At 47.5% G+C, this 17,302-nt stretch overlaps 1 protein-coding gene and 1 long non-coding RNA gene across 11 annotated transcripts in view; one reads left to right on the top strand and one right to left on the bottom strand.

The window, feature by feature from the left end:
* The window catches only part of Sipa1l1 (signal induced proliferation associated 1 like 1), a 306,912-nt gene extending 297,091 nt beyond the window's left edge, over window positions 1-9,821 (bottom strand). For 5 of the 10 annotated variants that reach the window (XM_052739397.1, XM_052739386.1, XM_052739390.1 and 2 more), the window contains exons 1-2: window positions 9,745-9,821; window positions 9,119-9,179 (exon numbers count right to left, since the gene is read on the bottom strand). The gene's annotated coding sequence lies outside the window, so the exon portion shown is untranslated. Of the gene's footprint in view, window positions 1-8,775; window positions 8,904-9,118; window positions 9,424-9,744 lie in introns of those variants that run through there. The other 5 variants (XM_052739389.1, XM_052739394.1, XM_052739387.1 and 2 more) reach the window with 4 other exon arrangements.
* A 220-nt stretch (window positions 9,822-10,041) lies between these two features.
* LOC128111133 (uncharacterized) lies at window positions 10,042-16,812 on the top strand. Its single transcript, XR_008218497.1, has 2 exons — window positions 10,042-10,354; window positions 15,738-16,812. It is a non-coding gene; the product is annotated as an uncharacterized LOC128111133 (long non-coding RNA).
* The last annotated feature ends 490 nt before the right edge of the window (window positions 16,813-17,302 follow it).

Raw genomic sequence — 17,302 nt, forward strand, 5'->3', positions numbered from 1 at the left:
CACCAGAGCTGCCTGTTGGTAGGCCCCTCTGAACAAAGGGTATCTTCCTGTAAAGCACTTGAAGAGAGCTGCCCACAAGTGAATGAAAGAACAGCAGAATTCCATGTAGCATGCAGCAGAGCCAAGGCTGGGACAGACCTTCAGTGTTCTTTGGCAACAAAGAGACCAGATTTAAAGCAGCCAACAGACAGCCCTCCCTCTTGGGAGGAAATCCTTACACTTCACTTAGCATAACTGAATCTTCTAATGTAGAATCAATACTACGTTGGATTCCCAACAACAAATTAAAATGGTAAAATGGAAATGCTAACTTTACAAAGACACAAATTTTCCCACCAGGCCAGTGGTTCTCAACTTTCCTAATGCTGCAATTCTTTAATACAGCTCCTCATATTGTAGTGACTCCCCAATCATGAAATTATTTTTGCTGCTACTTCATAACTGTAATGTTGCTACTGTTATGAATGATAACATACATATTTTTGGAAACAGAGGGTCACCAAAGGGGTCACAACCCACAGGGAGAGAACCACTGTACTGGGTAGCCTAAACATGGGCTATCTGGCAGCACGGGCAAATGCCAAGTTGACTGGCAAAGCACTGGCAATGAGTCCTCCAGCGCGTCTGCATCTGGTGACCATGTTTCAAGAGCACCATGCACAAGCATTGGTGTTCTCAGACTCAGAGCAGAGCACCCCCGAGGCAGGCTTCTCACACCAGACCCTCCCAATCACAGGGTACGAGTGAGTCTCTTGGGTGATACTAGTAACAAGAAAGAAGGCTGGAGGACCCAGAAGTGTTGTCACCAAAATGACCTGGAAGGAAACCGTCCAGAGCCACGTCTAAATAGTGATTAGTTTTGTATCAGAATGAAACTATTACTTAAAGTACTAACCATTACAGAATTTTCTTGCTAAAATGTCTTAAAAGTTTAAAAAAAAAAACCCTAAATCTTTCTTAAAGAGCTTTCAAAAATGTTTCTAGTATCAACTACTCAAATCTACCTTAAATCTCATTGATTACAACAATTAACTCCTACAAGGTTAACAGTAGGTTCTAAAGAAAACTCAATTCAGCCCACCAAACCCCCAAAGCAGAGAGAGTGCTTGGTGTGTAGGTATACAACAATGAATAAACAAAAGACTAAGATCTAGAAGGTTATGACCCATCCCAACAGCTGATGGTGAAACCCAGGGCTACCCAGAACCAGGGAGGTGTCTAGGTTCTCCAGGAATGGACTGGATGTGGAAGTGGGAGAAACAAAGACTTGGAACCCCCTGAGTCTTCGGGGAAACTGTAGCCAAGATACATTACAGGCAGTTTCCTTTAGTTTTCTTAATTAGAAAAGCACTTGATACAATAAATTTTGCCAAAGCCTATCTCCTTGGAAACCAGGAAACAACACTGTCTCTTTTTTTCCTCCACATAAAGAACATTTAATAAGGACTATTTCCATAATAAACAGCTTCAACTGTTTTGTGTCAGAAGTAAAACAGGTAGCCTTCACTAAATGAATAAATAGGCAAGGGCTGGAGAGATGACCCAGTGGTTAAGAGCACTCACTACCTGCTCTCCAGAGGACCTGGGGGTTCGGTTCCTGATACTCACAGAGGAGCTCACAGTTGGACTGTGACAGCCCCAAGGGATCCAACACCCTCTTCTGGCCTCAGTGGGCACCAGACATACACATGGTGCACGTACACACAAGTAGGCATACATACAAAATAAGTGTTTAAAAAAATGCAGATAACTTCTAGAGACGTCATTGAAGACCCTTCCCATGAGGCTATGAGAAGAGTTAACAAGTGGAGTTGAAAATGAATACCCAGTGAGAGGCTAAGGAGTGTGGTAGGGAGGTGGGTATATACAGGCAGATTCCCTAGGGCTTGACTAACCAGCCAGCCTCACCGACTTCAGATCTCCAGCCTAGTGAGAGACCTGTCTCAAAAAATAAAAAGATAAAAACAAAATTGCATGGCACCTGAAGAACCACCCCCAAGGCTGACCTCTGGCCTCTACACAGAATACCCACTGAGTTAACATCCAACCGTCAAGATCAATTCAAGGTCCTTTCTGAAGCTTCCTCAAGACAACGGACTCTGCATGTTCTCATGCCAGTCAGGAGATGCTGGAAACAGCTCTTACCATACTGCTTTCAAATCTACAGCCTCACTCTTACTCTGTCATTTAAATCACTTTACTTCCTTCCCTAAATGAACTTAAGGGAAGGAAAAGACAGACAACAAGAAACTGACTTTTCTAAAGAGCATCAGGACAAGGTATCTTTAAAAAAATAAAAATAAAAAAATAGCCAGGCGGTGATGACACAGGCCTTTAATCCCACAAGTGGATCTCTGAGTTCGAGGCCAGCCTGCCCTACAGAGGGAGTGCGAGGACAAAGAAATCTACACAGAGAAACCCTGTCTTGAAAAACTAAAAACTCAGGACAGCCACGAGTTCAACACAGCCAGCCAAAAGGAAGACAGTTCTGACGTATACTACAGGCTGTCATCCTTGAGGACATGGTGCCTAGTGAAATAAGGCAACCACTTAGGGGGCTAGGATAGGAGGGAGTGGGGGCTGCCTGATGGACAGTTTCAACTCTCGAGCTCTAGTTCACAAAAGCGGGAGTGAGTTTAACACCACTGAACTATACACGCATGTTTTTACCACATCGTTTTAGTGGACCAAACAATTACCAAACTGAATGGACAAGTTCCAGCCACACTGCAAAATTGCCCGCCCTTACCTGTGGGTGGCTGGTTCTAGATTTCTTCCAAACTATCTTTTTCAGTAAACAGAACTCTACTGAAGATTGGCGAGTGGGGGATGGAACTCTCCTTTTCATCTATCCAAAATGAAATTTCAATGGCCCCAGAGAGCTACACTGCTACAATGATTCACCTGGTTGTCAAACATAGATCCAAAAAGCATATACAGCCACTCTGGAAAACAGCAAGACATAATCACCTGCCAAGCATCTTCCAACACCCACCCACCTGATTACCCTGCTCACCCTGGACCTTGCTGTGATGCACCAGCCACAGCATTTCTTATTACCTCCCAACACACTCAAGCTGCTTCGGGCTACGTTATGTTGAAAACACCCTCCAGAACAATCCCACCAAAGAAAGGTTAGACCCCACCCATGAACTGTTAACAAGCCCTTCTGTGACACACACACACACACACACACACACACACACACACACACACACACACACCTCCTCCCCCACAAGCACTCCAGGACTCTTACCCACTTAAACATGATTTCCTTATACAAATCAACACCGTTCTTATACTGCTACAAGTCAGCACTAAGGTCCTACGTTTAAAGATAATGAAACTGAAGTCACATAGGAATTTCTCTAACTGGACACAGTGTTAGGAACCACACTCAAGCTTGGGCACAGTTCCCTCACACAAATGAGCTAGGGATCACACCCCCATCACTGCTGCCGCCACCACCACCACACCACACCACACGCGCACACACACACACACACACACACCAACCATCGGTTACTCAGAAGACAAACTAGTGAAATCTTCCCAAGTCTCCAGTGGAGCCTGGAAAGAGGGAAAGCTTGATCAGCTCCACACTGACCCTCATTTCAAGAACAGACAGGTGTTTTTCTCAAAGTCTCTGGGTGACAAGCAGTATGGTAGCATATGGTTCAGGAGTCATAACTGGGCTGCTCTGCAGGGAGGGGAAGTAGGAATGCTGGGGACTGACCCCAGAGTCTCACAAATGCTAAGCAAGTCCTCGACACCACTGAGCGCACAACTCCACTTGTGAGTATATGAGAAAATGCTGACTTTCCATTTAGTCCTTGAAGGTACACCTAGGTATCTTGAGCATCCTCTCACAGACACCTCCTAATAAACAATACTCTTCCCGAAGACAGTTCAGTACCGCTTCTCTGAGTGCATGGAAGGAAATGCAAGGGGCTTAGAATACACTCAAGTGAAATCTACCATTTATTATATGAAAACATTAATCACAGAAAGGTAATATAGGAAGCTAAGGTAAAGGACACTAATCAGGGCTGTGGGTGTCCATCAGTGGTAGAGCACTTGCCTGAGTCCAGTCTCCTTTACTGGATAAAGTGGAGGTGGGAGGGGGAAGATGGAGAAGGAAGGGAGGGAGGGAGGGAGGGAAGGAGGAAGGGAGGGAAGAAGGGAGGGAACCCCAATGATAGTAGAGTCCCAGACTCCAGGACCATGAGCAGCTGGCACACAGCCCTCTCTCTGCTTTTGAATTTCTCAATAGCTACTTCTGAGATCAGAACTCATTATAAAAGGAAGCAAGGCTCTGAATGAACCACAAAAACAATCAATGGCCGCACCTGTTCACACTCTGGTAAAGGGCTCAGCTCAAGAAACGAAGGAGCCCCAAGAAACTGTGGCTGAATGTCCTTACAGCCACAGCAGTCTCTGAGCGACCCCTCTGTAAAACCAGCAACTCTCCATCTCCAAGCCAGGATTCCTCAGAAAGCTTAGTCTCCCATCTAACATTATGTAAGTGCCTGTTTCCCACAACTTAAATTTAGGCATCCTACAGATCTAATTAGAAAGAGAACTGTAGCATAAGTAACCAATTAGAACCCATCAGCTGGAAGTTCTCGTCTCAGACCTCCAGAAGCAACAACTTTGCCTTCCTTACAGAGCACTACCAAGACCCTCATGCCCCTCTGTGCCATTTTGGAATCACCTCTCTAAATCTTTAACAAAACACATTCATTCCCATACTCAGGAAGCAGAGGCAGGTGATCTCCGTGAGGCCAAGGGCAGCCTGATCTACATGGTAGTTCCAGGCCAGCCAGGGTGACAAAGTGAGACCCCGTCCCAAAAGAAAATCTCTTTGCTTCTGGGGTCACCTTATTCCATCTAGACAGAGGAAATGGAGAAGATGGTTAAGGACATGGTTAAGTGCATCTTCAAAAGATGCACTCACATGTTTTTCCTCACCTTCCTGGTTGCAAAGTAAACTCTGTTGTTCTGTCCCTTGTTCAAATGGCCTGTGTTCAAGAGAGCTGGAGCCAGGGGAATTGTTCCCACCTTCCCATGGCTCACATACCAGATCTCATCAAAAGTGCATCCAAAAAAAATGAGCTATCAGGCATAATCAACTTAAATGTACGTCTGAAAAGCAAAGTGCCATGCAAGAATGTTTTGTTTTTAATTATCAAGGCATACACCTGAAAGCAAAAAGACCATGAGGCCCATTCCCAGCGTGCAAAAAGCAGAAGTGATTTGCCTGGGCTGGGCTGTCAATCTTCAGAGATACAGCACACAACCTCTTCGTGAATCCTGCAATGAAGTTACGCTTTCCCCCTCCACCTCAGGGCGGGGCGGCCCCACTCCTAAATGTCATCTTCAGCCAGCAAGGATGTTTCTTCTCTCCAGACTCAGATCACACCAGGGGGTAGACGGTCCTACCCAAACCCGCTGGGTTGCCCAGAAAGGGCTCCAACAACCAGCTCCTGCTGCATCTGCAAGTCTGCAATCCTCCACCCGACTGCCCCTCACCCCGACACACACCCCATGCAACCCTTCCACAGAGCTAATGGACAAACCACAAGTTGCCATTGTTCCAGAAACAAGGCAAGGGCTACTCCTTTCTTTTGCAAATAAACTTAGAGAAAAGATGGACAACAAGAAAGTTTGACTTTTCTAAAGAGCACCAGGACACCAGATGATAAAGGTATCTTTAGAAAATAATAATAATAAAGCCTCCATGCTCCACCGAGCAGAAACTTTAACTAAGGATTCCTTTTTCCATAACTAAGCTATCTGAGCAACTCCAAAGCTCAGGTACCAAACAGGACATCGATGCCACCTTCAGAGCTTTCCAAACTAAATGTAGCTATTATTTCCTTCAGTTCTGCTTCTCCCTTACTTAGTATTTAATAATCACGGAGTACTTAACTATGAGGAAGAAGAGGAAACAAACTTCAGCACAGTAGAAAAAGAACAAAAGTGAAAGAGAGGAGCATGTTTAAAGCAGGAAGGCCACTTGCCCTGAATCTGGCTCTATCTAGTTTTATAACCTACAAATCATGTCCACTCCCTGGGCTTGGAGCTCCTCACTTGCAAAGTGGGAAGACTGGACCAAAGGAATTATGCTCCACCTCCCTCCAGCCACCCATGAATCTGCTCATCACAGGGTAGGAAAATGCAATTGCAAATGAGACTTTAGTTACAAAGTATTTTTATACACACATTCTGGGAGAGTACTGTAGCAAAGCTGCCACCCAACTGTGAGCTCCAGCTGCAGCACAAGACAGGGAGCTCGGAACCAGGGCTTCAGCTATTTTTTAAGACCACCCCAGCCAGAGAGTGGCAGAGCAGATATTTGAAAGCCACACCACCTTCTGAAGACAAGTATTTCAAACCTTTTAAATAAGTTGAAAAATCAAAACTGCCTCATGTGCAAAACCTTGGACCCGGGGGTATCTTCATACACTAAGCTATGGGAGGACCCATGATCCCGGAGACCAACAGTTCCCAGGCCAAGAATGATCATGCCCACCACTGGAGTCACAGAAACCAAGAGAAACACTTCACCGATGGCGGCACTCAGCAAATACCACTTGCCTGGCAGGGCTCAAAAGGTTACAAATGAAGGGAAATTACAGGACAATTTATTTTTCATATTCTGACATTCAGCTTCTGTTATGAGGAACAAAACAAAGAAGCTTGCTCCATCAGAGTTCACGCCCTTAGGGGGTGGGGGGAGTTGCTATTTGTCTTCCTCAGCAAAAATCCAATCTGGCCAGTGAACCAAAATGCTCCAATCTAAGAAGTAACCTGAAAACCTTCGTGATAGCCATACCATTTGTGCAATGGCTGGACCTTTGATAGCAAAAATACAGATAAACAAGAGGCACCAAGCCTTATCATTCACCACATAAACCTTCCACTAAGTTAGCCAAGAATTTGATCTCAGAGTTTGGTGCCACTTATACTGCTACTGTCTGGGCTCTAAGAGATCATTTAAAAAGTCATTGATTTAAAAATTCAAACTGCAACTGAAAATACAACACATGCACACCTTAACTCAACCAAGATCCCAGAGCTTATACAACTGCTAATCTCAAGCCATCCTCAATCTACAGAATGTTAACAGTTATTAGGAAGCTCTTTAAAAAGTTGCTTAAAAAAAAAAAAATCAAGCAAGAAGACTACACCACTACTACACACGTAATTCAAAGCAAACATGAAATAAATATAAAAGCCAGGAAATACCACTGAAAATGTGAGTCAAAGGAAGAGTTAAACTAATCTCAGGATGTCATTTTAGTGACGCGAGGATGACTTACTTCCAAGAGTCCAGGTCAACCTTCCGTAGAACCTTGACATGGAGTCACAGCTTGACTAAATCTGAACATTCAGGGCCCCAGGACCATGACGCCCAACTCAAGGAGCAGGCCCCGGGACTGCAGAGCAGCTAACACCTACGACTGTCTCTGGCCGTGTGCTAAACCCATTCTCTCTTTCTTGGTTGACTGGAGAACTCTAATTAATGATAGTCAGTTTCGGGAGTCCTTTAGTGAGGTAAGAAAAAAAAGCCTTCAGTGACAGAGAAGGAAGTCAGCACTCCAAACGTCTTATTTTGCCCCAACCATTTATGTTCACACCATCACCCAAGTCATTTTAAAACACTATTGTTAATGCCTTAGTGTCAATAACGTATTTCATGGGAAAATGCTTTAGTAATAATATTCTAGTTAATAACTGGGCTGTCACCTCATAGTTGGACACATCAGTGACCATAAACTGCTTTACTTAAACCTTTTAACTGCTCTGCATAATCCTATCAGGTTTTTTTTTTCCATCCTAGTAAAGGTATCTTAATTGCAGCTTTCAGGGAAAGAAAAAGGGGATGTGGGAGAGTCATTAAACCAAGATACAGAAAATCATTCCTGTCCCTAAACGAGGTTGCAGGAGCAATTCAGTTAAGACTTTATGTTGTGGATGTCCAACACATTCAGCCAGAGAACCTTTGCACTGGAAGATACTCCATTCGAGAAGCCAGGAGAAAGTTGACACTGAACTCCCACTGCGTACCAGTATAAAAAAGAATGGCTTTAAGAGTCTGAGTCAGAGTTTCAACATGAAAGGCTCGCTTTATAGAGGAAACGCCAACCCCAGTTCATCCAGATAGACCTGGAACCTGATGAAAGCCGACACCTCCCTCTGAAATTTGCATCGCATCACTGGCTCGAGTTTAGAAATATAATCGTGTACCAGGTAGTATGAATTTCAGTGAAGGCCGCCTCTCAACTAGACGTCAGGAAAAATCAAATCTACAAAGCCCCAAGGCAGTCTAGAAGCTACCCATCCCCAAATGCTTCCCCTTCCAAGAGGAATGCCAACAATCCAGCACAACACCTCCCTTGAAAGCTATTTCCCGTGCCTCTGATTTTGGACGCGGTGAGCCCCGATGAAATTTCAACCTGCCCAACACGACTGCTTGCCCACGTCGAAATGCCACGGAGCGATTTACGATCCTGGCAAGTTGCCTTTAAGGTCAGGAGCGAAGTTGGACAGGGCAAAGAGAGAAGTTCTTTATGCAGCACCCTTACGCCTCTCGACCCTCGGGAGGTTTGCTTCCTCCAAGAAACGCAGGTTGGAGCATCCTCGGATCCCAGTCCCCAGGGTCCCCCAAGAGGGAAATGAACACCCTCAAGACTGCAGCCGAAGGTCTCCCTAACCCACCATTAGCCAAACGGGGCCTTGCTCCCTCCAGCACACCTGCAAAGCGCTCACCGGGTGACGGATGGGGAAGAGTCGCTCCGAGGAGCCCAAAACCGCAGGGTGAGCACAGCCACCAAGCGGGGGACACGGGGCTCAGGGCCTCTAGGGGAGCAGATCCGGATCCCGAGGTGAGAACGTGCGCGCGCGCCGGGCGCGGTGGAGCGCAGACTCGCCCCCGCCGGGATCGCGATCCCCAGCACGCCACCAAATCGGAAATCAAACTTTCAGCGGCTGTGAGCGTCCCGCTCCGGGGCCGAGAATGCCCGGCCAGGGACAGCACAGGGAACTGTCAGGAGTGCCGCCCCGCCCCCTCCCCACCACACACACTCACAGCCCTGCCCCCCGGGCCACTTACCGCTTGGCCTGGGCTTCCCGGTGCTGCCGCGCGTCCGGGGCGCGTCGTCCGCGCGCTCTCCCTGGGGAGAAAAGAGAAAGCGTGCAGACGGTCGGGGCGCGCTCGCTCGCTCGCTCGCTCGCCGCCGCCGCCGCCTCCTCTGCGGAGATCCGAGCGCCGGGCGTAGGGGCCGCGGGGGGCGGGATCAGCGCGGCTCCCCCAGGCCGGGCTCCGAGGACGGACGACCCGCAGCGGCCGGGCTGCGGGCGCCGCGGGGGCCACAGGGACCAGTCCCCGGGCATCCACTAGTGTGCAGGCGCCCGGGCCGCAGCTCGCGCCCTCGAGCCCCCCATCCCGCCCGCCCGCCCGCCGGTTCCCGGGAACGACGAGCGCGCGGGCGCCCAGGGAGCGTCCCGGCTACGGAGCTCCGCGCTGGGCGCGGTGTTGGAGGGGGGGGGGGGGGGGAGTTGAGTGGCCGCGGGGGAGGGGACAGGTAACTGCCCACGGGGGCCGGAGGACCAGCGCAGGGACGACGCGGGAAGGGAGCCCGGGACGGCGGCGATGGGTGCGCTGCGGGCGGCCTCCGAGGCCCACCCACCCACCCGCCCCCCTCGACCCTCCCCCGCGGGACTCGGCGCCGCACTGACTTTCCGCTCACTCGCTCACGCACGTACTGAACTCGCTCACAAAGTTGCCGGCGGTGGCGGCGCTGCACTGGCCCTTCTCCCCGCCCCATCCCTTCCTTCCCTCCCTCCTCTCCTCTCCTCTCCTCCCTCCTTCAGTCTCGGGTGAGATCACCGCGGCTGGGTTCTGCGCTCCGGCAAGTCTCGCGAGACTTGAGCCCAGCTCCGGCCGGGGGGGGGGGGAAGTGGAAGCCGGGTAGTGAGGACCGCGGAACTTCTGGTTGCCATGACGACTCGACCGCCGCCGGGTGCTGTTTTCACCTGCCTCCTCCGCTGCCCCGGGCCTAGCTAGCAGTGGGGACGGGGAGGCTGGAGGCTTCCGTAGACCTGCGCCCGCCGCGGAGCTGGGTGCTTTTGGCCGGAGGGGTTCTGGGACTCTCGAAGCCAGGACATCTCTCTACTTCGGAGTGCCCACCATGTACTCCGTTGATCAGCCTTCCTGCGTAAAAGTCTCATTCCCCAGCCCCCGCAAGATGCCTTCCTTTCCGCATCCTAACGCCCCCACGAGACAGCTCCTTCAGCACATGGCTCACTTACGTTGGTATTCTCAACGCCTCTGCAGGCTTTTTGCCTAGTAGGTATTTTGTGTCTGGTTTTTTTTTTTTTGTTTGTTTGTTTGTTTTTAATGAAGGTAATGGTCCTTGTGTGCCTGCAGTACCTTTACTTCGCCTAACCCTGAATAGTCCCTGGAATTAATACGTCCGATTCTGCACTATAGTCAAGTTTTTTTCTCTGCTAAACTTCTCCCATTTCTGCTCAAATCTTGTCTTTTTCTGTGGTTACAATCTCTTTTCTCATTGTCTCATAAAAACCTTGTTCACCATAGGGGAGGGCAGGAGACAAAACTAAAAATAATAATAATAATAGCAATTACGAATCCTCAAACTATGTCTTTATACCTAATTCCAAAATGATATTGAGGGGCTGGAGAGATGGTTCAGTGGTTCAGAGCACTGGCTGCTCTTCGAGGGGACTGGAGTTCAATTTCCAGCACCCATGTGGTGGGCCAACAACCATTCATAACTCCAGTTCCAGGGGATCTGACACCCTCCAAGGACACCAGGCATATCACATGGAGCACAGACACACATGCAAGGCAAAATATCCATATACATAAAATAAAGAAGTTCAAACAGCTATTGATTGAAATCTCATTCTGTGTCTAAATGGGAGAAACTTTTCTGTGGTGATTGTGTATTACTGCCTAAGTAATATGCTGCGGTTGACAGAAGTTAAGCATGAAGTTTTGATGCCAACAAAGATGAATAAATATAAATTTCATTATATATAACAGAACTTACACTATGAAAAAAGAGAATTCATCCCTAAACATCAATATGGGGAAACTGTTAATCCCATACATCTAGAAACCTAAAGAATGAACCTAAGTATGTAAAGACTAAACAGTTAAGGCTTTTAGATTACCTATGGCGATGGCCTCGTGTGTTTGTGTGTGTGTGTGTGTGTGTGTGTGTGTGTGTGTGTGTGTGTGTGTGTGATGGGAGAAGGAGGTGCCTGGCAGGACAAGAGTGTGGAGGTGAGAGCATTTTGTGGAGTCGGTTCTCTTCGGTTCTCTCCTTCCACTTTTATGTGGGCTTTGGGGATCAAACTCAGGTCACCAGCCTTGAAAAACCCTCTCCCTGATGGGTCATCCCTGCCTGAAAGTTTTTATATTAGAAACTTCAATGAAAGTGGGGCTTGAGTTCTGTGCCGCTAATAATTGAGACTCTTTGAGGAATTTACTGTGTCTTATACTATATCTGTAAAAATCGAGAGGTGGCCCACATGTTAAGTTATTACAGCTTTAAAATTCTGTAGCACTCAGACCTATAAAAGTTTCCAATAAATGACAGATATTTCCCTTTTATATTGAACTATAAAAAAGCAAGTGAAGGTTTCATTTTATAGTAGGTCATTTTCACTATGTTTTAGCTACATGTTGATAATTTTATATTGAAGCTGTCTTTTGTCTCAACAACAAAAACAACAAAACTATAGGCCCTGTAATAGCAATTTTAAAGGGTATGCATTATTGGTGGTTCGTTTTTTTACACTCAGAACAGGCTCCTTGTTGTTTAATAAACATGTCAATCCAAGTAAAAGACAAACGTGAGTGAATGCAAACTTACAACCAGACAGCTGTAAGAAAGAAAGAGAGAAGGGTCAGAGGTTAAGAGCACTGGCTGCTCTTCTAGAGGTCCTGAGTTCAATTCCCAGTAATCACATGGTGGCTTCTGGGCACGATTGGCTAGGTGCATTCATGTAGACGCTGAGAATTGAACCCAAGTGCTCTGGAACATCAGTCAGTGCTCTTAGTCACTGAACCATCTCTCTCTTCTTGGTTCCCTGACCAGGAAGCTTCCAGCTACAGAAGGGAGACAGGATGGGCATTGGGTTCACAGCTTCTCAGGAACTGAACTATCTCTTTAAAACATTTTTGTTTATTTTCTTATGCATGCACACATACGTGTGTGGGCGTGTGTATGTGCCGTAGCACACATGTGGAGGTCTGAGGACAACCTGTAGGAGTCAGCTCTCTCCTTCAACCCTGTAGATTCTGGAAATTGAACTCAAACCCTCAGGCTTGGTTGAGAGGTCCCTTTACCCACCAATTCATCGCACTCCACCATCGGTCCATGGATCTGTTTTAAGGCTCAAACCTTCATCAGATTACTGGATCGTATAAATCAGTTCTCCTTCATGAATGTAACATAGTTTTGCCCTTAAAAAATGGCTGGCCAGCACAGTCCTGTTCTCCAGGCCACCTGTTTTATGACTCCCAGAGAGCCCTTTGGAACAAGTGACCCAAGTATGAGCCAAATCTGTTGACTTTCTTCGGTGCTCTTTATGAGGCCCTGGTGAAGGGTGTTGGATTCCAAACTCCAGTGTTGGTTAAAAGTGAGGCTTTTGTTGCTTTGGCCCCCTGGAGTTTAAACCTGCCTTAATATGGGATTCCTTATTCTCCCAGCTACAGAACAGTGCTCATTATACGTCCAAAACACCACGTGCTTTCTAATCAATTAGCTTCCCATGTTGAATTACAGAGGAGCCACTGTGCTTCCCCTCCACCCTCTTACCCTATAAAGACTGTGTCACGCCACACCTTCTCCTCCATCAAGCCACTGTGGGCTACTCACTGCATGTGCCCTGACTCCTTTCATCCGTGGACCCAGGCAAGCAGGAAAGGACTGAACACGCCCTCTGCCAGGGCACTCTGCCTGCCTTATGTGCCTGTGTTCTCTGTCTACCTGTCTACCTGAGTCGGGATGCCGGCTCTCTTCTTCGCTTCCCGCCACTTAGAGCAACCTCTCAGCTCTTAGCTTAGACTAACCTCTTGCTCTGTGTGCTAGTCCCATCCTCTTCAGCTGAGGGACATCGATTTCAGTGACTGTCCTCTCTCTAGTTTCCCTCTCTAATGAACCATCCTCTTTTTGTGTGTGCACATGAGTGGCGATGCACACATTCACTGGGCATGCACAGAATTCAGAGGACAGCCTTAGGTGTCGGTCCCCACCTTCCGCCTTGTTGGAAGCAGGGTCTCTTTGTTGTTTGTTCCTGTGCCACATACTCCAGGCTGCCCTGCCCTTGAGCTTCCAGGACCCTCCCACCTCTGCCTCCCCTAGGAGCACTGGGATTGCAGATGTAGGCTAACTACTGTGTAGGTTCTTGGGATTGGAACTGCAGCGAGCTCTTCATCCGCTGAGCCGTCTCCCCAGCTCCTGAAGCCTTTTCTCCTATGATTTACAGACATTCGGTTATATAATCTGTGCCATGGTGAAAATCAAACATTTCCTACATTCCACACCTGCCCTTGCCTCATTTCACATCTAGCGTCTTTGGGAAGAGGGTGTCTGTTCAGTCCTTGCTGCCCTCGCTCCCTTTCCTTCCATCCTCCTGCAGCCCCGAGGAGCAGCCTCTCACCTGCTATGGAAGCAGGTGTTCTCAGAAACAGCAGAAAAACCTGTGCTTCCTCACCCAACTGGACCCCTTGGTAGCAGGGATGAAGGCAAGCAGGCTCACCTTTGAAAATTCTTCCTGTTCTTTTACCTCAGGATGGAGAGTCCTACCATTCAGCCTTTCAGTCTCAAACCCCGAAGTGTAGATTCCATGGACGCCTTCTCTCTGTGATCTCCTCTCACTTCCTGGTGACCTTAGCAGTCTGATGGTTGTGAGATACTGACTGATAACCATTTTACACCCCCAAGCCAGCAGTGCCCCAAACTCCAGACTGTACATCCCTATCCTACTCAACACCCCCAAGACACAAATATCTCACATCTAAGGCTAGATGCTGTAGGTATTCCCCCCAAACAAGTGTGCTACGATCATCCCCATCTCAATTAATGGTGCCCTCCCAGAGTTTCGGAAGTCCAGAGCAAACTTCTTACAGGCATTCTTCTCCATTTTCTTACAGCCCACATCCAAACCACGAATAAATACTGCTGGCCCTTCCTTCCAAATGTGTGCAGAGTGCAAGCACTCTCCACCCAGGGAAACTTCATCTCTGCTTCAAGTCATTTCCCACCTGGTTGTCACAATAGTCTCCCTCTTGGTCTCCATACATAGCTTACCTACTCTGCCCTCTGCAACTAATATCTGATCAACATGATTGACGTAGAGTGTGGAGTTTGTGTAAGTCAGATCATGTCACCTAGCTGCTCAGAAACTTCACAGCGATTCTCATGAAATTTGAATAAAATAATAATATTAAAATACAAGTTCAAATTCCAACCTAGAGAACTGAATTCGGTTGTCCTTCAGCACACAAGAGTGCCTGGTCTAGGACCTACCTACCCACCTTCCTGTTCCCCTGACATAAACACCCAAACCCTCCAGTGTTTCAGTCATATATATATATATATATATATATACACACACACACACACACACAAAATGCCAAGTGGGGGTGGCACACACCTTTAATCCCAGCACTTGGGACGTAGAGGCGGGTAGACTTCTGTGAGTTTGAGGCCAGCCTGATCTACAAAGAAAGTTTCAGGACAGCCAAGGCTGTTACACAGAGAAATCCTGTCTCGAAAAACAAACAAAAAAGGCACAGAATTTGCATATAAACTATATACATCCTCCAGAACACTTTCAAGTATTGGCCTCTTACATACATAATGGTGATACACAGAATTGTCTAGGAAATAGTGACTCCCCTCACACACAAAAAGCCTATATGTATTTAGTAGAGACACTGATTGTGTGTGTGAGCTCGTGTGTGTGTGTGTGTGTGTGTGTGTGTGTGTGTAATATATCTTTTATCCATGGTTGGCTGAATCCATGGGGATGTGGAATCTACAAGCATGGAAAGTGAGCTCTATTCTCTGATCTCTTCATCTTTTCCTACACACTCAACCTGCTGTCTTTAAATCAGGTATTCTGCCTCCAGGCCCACATGGGTTGACCACTCTGCCAGGAAAGCTCTTTTCCCAAGCACCTGCATGACTCAGTCCCTGAGTTCCTGTAGTCTGTACAAAGGTTGGTCATTTGCCTGTTCACTCTCAGGAGCCCCTCTGTGTTTTCTTACGGGAGATCAGACCCCCATGTTTCCCAATCTCCCTTTCCATGGGGACTCCAGCTGGGTTCAACCATGGGGAGGTACAACAAGAGTTTGGACAGAGGCAAAGACAAGCTAGAGCCTTCTCCGGACATTCTCCCTTTCTGGCTCAGGCAGTATTTTAGCAATGCATTTCCCCCACTGCCCGGGGTCCTACTGAGCGAGAACCATTTTCACACTCTTGTAACCTTCCCAGGCTGAAGATAATGATCACCAAATTGGGTTGGAGTGCAGCTTGGTACAGTGTTTGTGAGGTACAGGTGTGCGGCCCTGGGTTCCTCCCTAGCAGCACACCTTTTTAAAATCTCTGCGTGCTAAGTGGTCACGAGACTTTCTGACTTCGTCAACTGTTAAGTAAGTTAAATGAGGCTTATCACCTGTCTCCTATCTACAGTGTGAGGCGCCTGATGGCAGGAACTGCACATCTGTATGCACAGCTGGATTCCAACACCTAGAAATAGAATTAGAATCCAAGAAGGCTCTATTTTCACTTGTTTGTTTTGTTGGCGGTTGTTTTGCGTTTGTTTGAGTTGGCGTCTCACACTGTGTCGCCTGACTGGCCTCGACTTCCTATGGCCAAGGGATCTTCCAGTCTCGGGTTCTCAAGTGCCTGAGACTATAGGCATGTGCCGCAGCTCCCAGCTCTTCTGATTTAACACAAAGGAAAAGGGTAACAGCATCAGCTGCTCCCAAGAGCCTCAGAATCAGTGTTATCCTACCTGACGCTGCAAAAGGAACTTTGATGGTGTGACTACATTGATGATCTTGAAGTAGAAAGGGCCTCATCCTGGACCATGCAAGGGAGCCAGTGTAATCGCAAGCTTCTCTATAGAGGCAATGGGAGGACAATCAGAACTGGAGGAGATGGAATCGTGGAGACAGTGGAAGATGTGACACAGCTGGCCCTGACCGTGGAGGAAGAGATCATGATATGGGCAGCACCCAAGGCCTGAAAATGAATGAATGAATGACGTTCAACAGCAAAGCAGAACTGGGGCTGTCATCCTGGTAGAGAGGCAGTCTATCTGGGCTTGATTTCCTCTTGAGAAGGAAGAAAGCACCTTGCTACTAGGAAGCCTCCTGGAACTTTTGGAGCCCTGAAGATAATAGGGGCAGGAAGGCAAGCCAGGTCTTGGGCACCGATGTCAGTTTGAGAGAATGAGGACAAGCCCCAAGAGCCAATATGGTAAAGACCTTGGGCTTTATCTTCTGTATACTAAGGAGCTGCTGATAGATTTGTGGCAAGATGGAATTGTCCTCAAACTTACATTTAGGATGCACAGGACTCTGGAAGGCATGGGATTTACAAATGCAGAGATGGAGCAGAATGGGGAGGGGAGGGGTCGTAAATGTGAGACCAGCCACCAGTTCCTAATACACTGCATCGAACCAACACTTTCGTTTAAAGCACTCTCACGAATTCTCTTCCTGCTGTATCATTCCCTTCTTATAAAGCCTTGTCACATCAAGCTGTTCGGGCCATTATTACGTTCAGATCATTTTCTTTTCTTTCTTTTTTTTTTTTTTTTTTTTTGTTTATTTGGTTTGTTTTGTTTTTCAAGACAGGGTTTTTCTGTGTAGCTTTGGTGCCTGTCCTGGATCTTGGATCTTGCTCTGTAGACCAGGCTGGCCTCGAACTCACAGAGATCCACCTGGCTCTGCCTCTCGAGGGCTGGGATTAAAGGCGTGCGCCACCACCGCTCAGCCAGATCATTTTCTTACAAACATGGAGTCAATAAAAATCCCAGCAGGCCTGGAACTTCTGGCCCAGCAATCCTTCCACATATTTCTGTGTAGCCGTCAGAACATGCTGTTCCAGTTATGCTTAGAAGAAGGCATCTCTGGGCCGTGTCTTATTTATCTCTCCAGTTACATTTCCTCTCAGGGAGCTCTCTTTGCTCTGTTCTAAAGAACTTTATTCTCTTCAAGGTTGGCAATCTCCTCCCAGCCAACCTGTAT

Source organism: Peromyscus californicus, unplaced genomic scaffold (genome assembly GCF_007827085.1).
Source record: "Peromyscus californicus insignis strain IS unplaced genomic scaffold, ASM782708v3 Scaffold_15__1_contigs__length_86483966, whole genome shotgun sequence".
In the NCBI taxonomy this organism is placed as follows: Eukaryota; Metazoa; Chordata; class Mammalia; order Rodentia; family Cricetidae; genus Peromyscus; species Peromyscus californicus.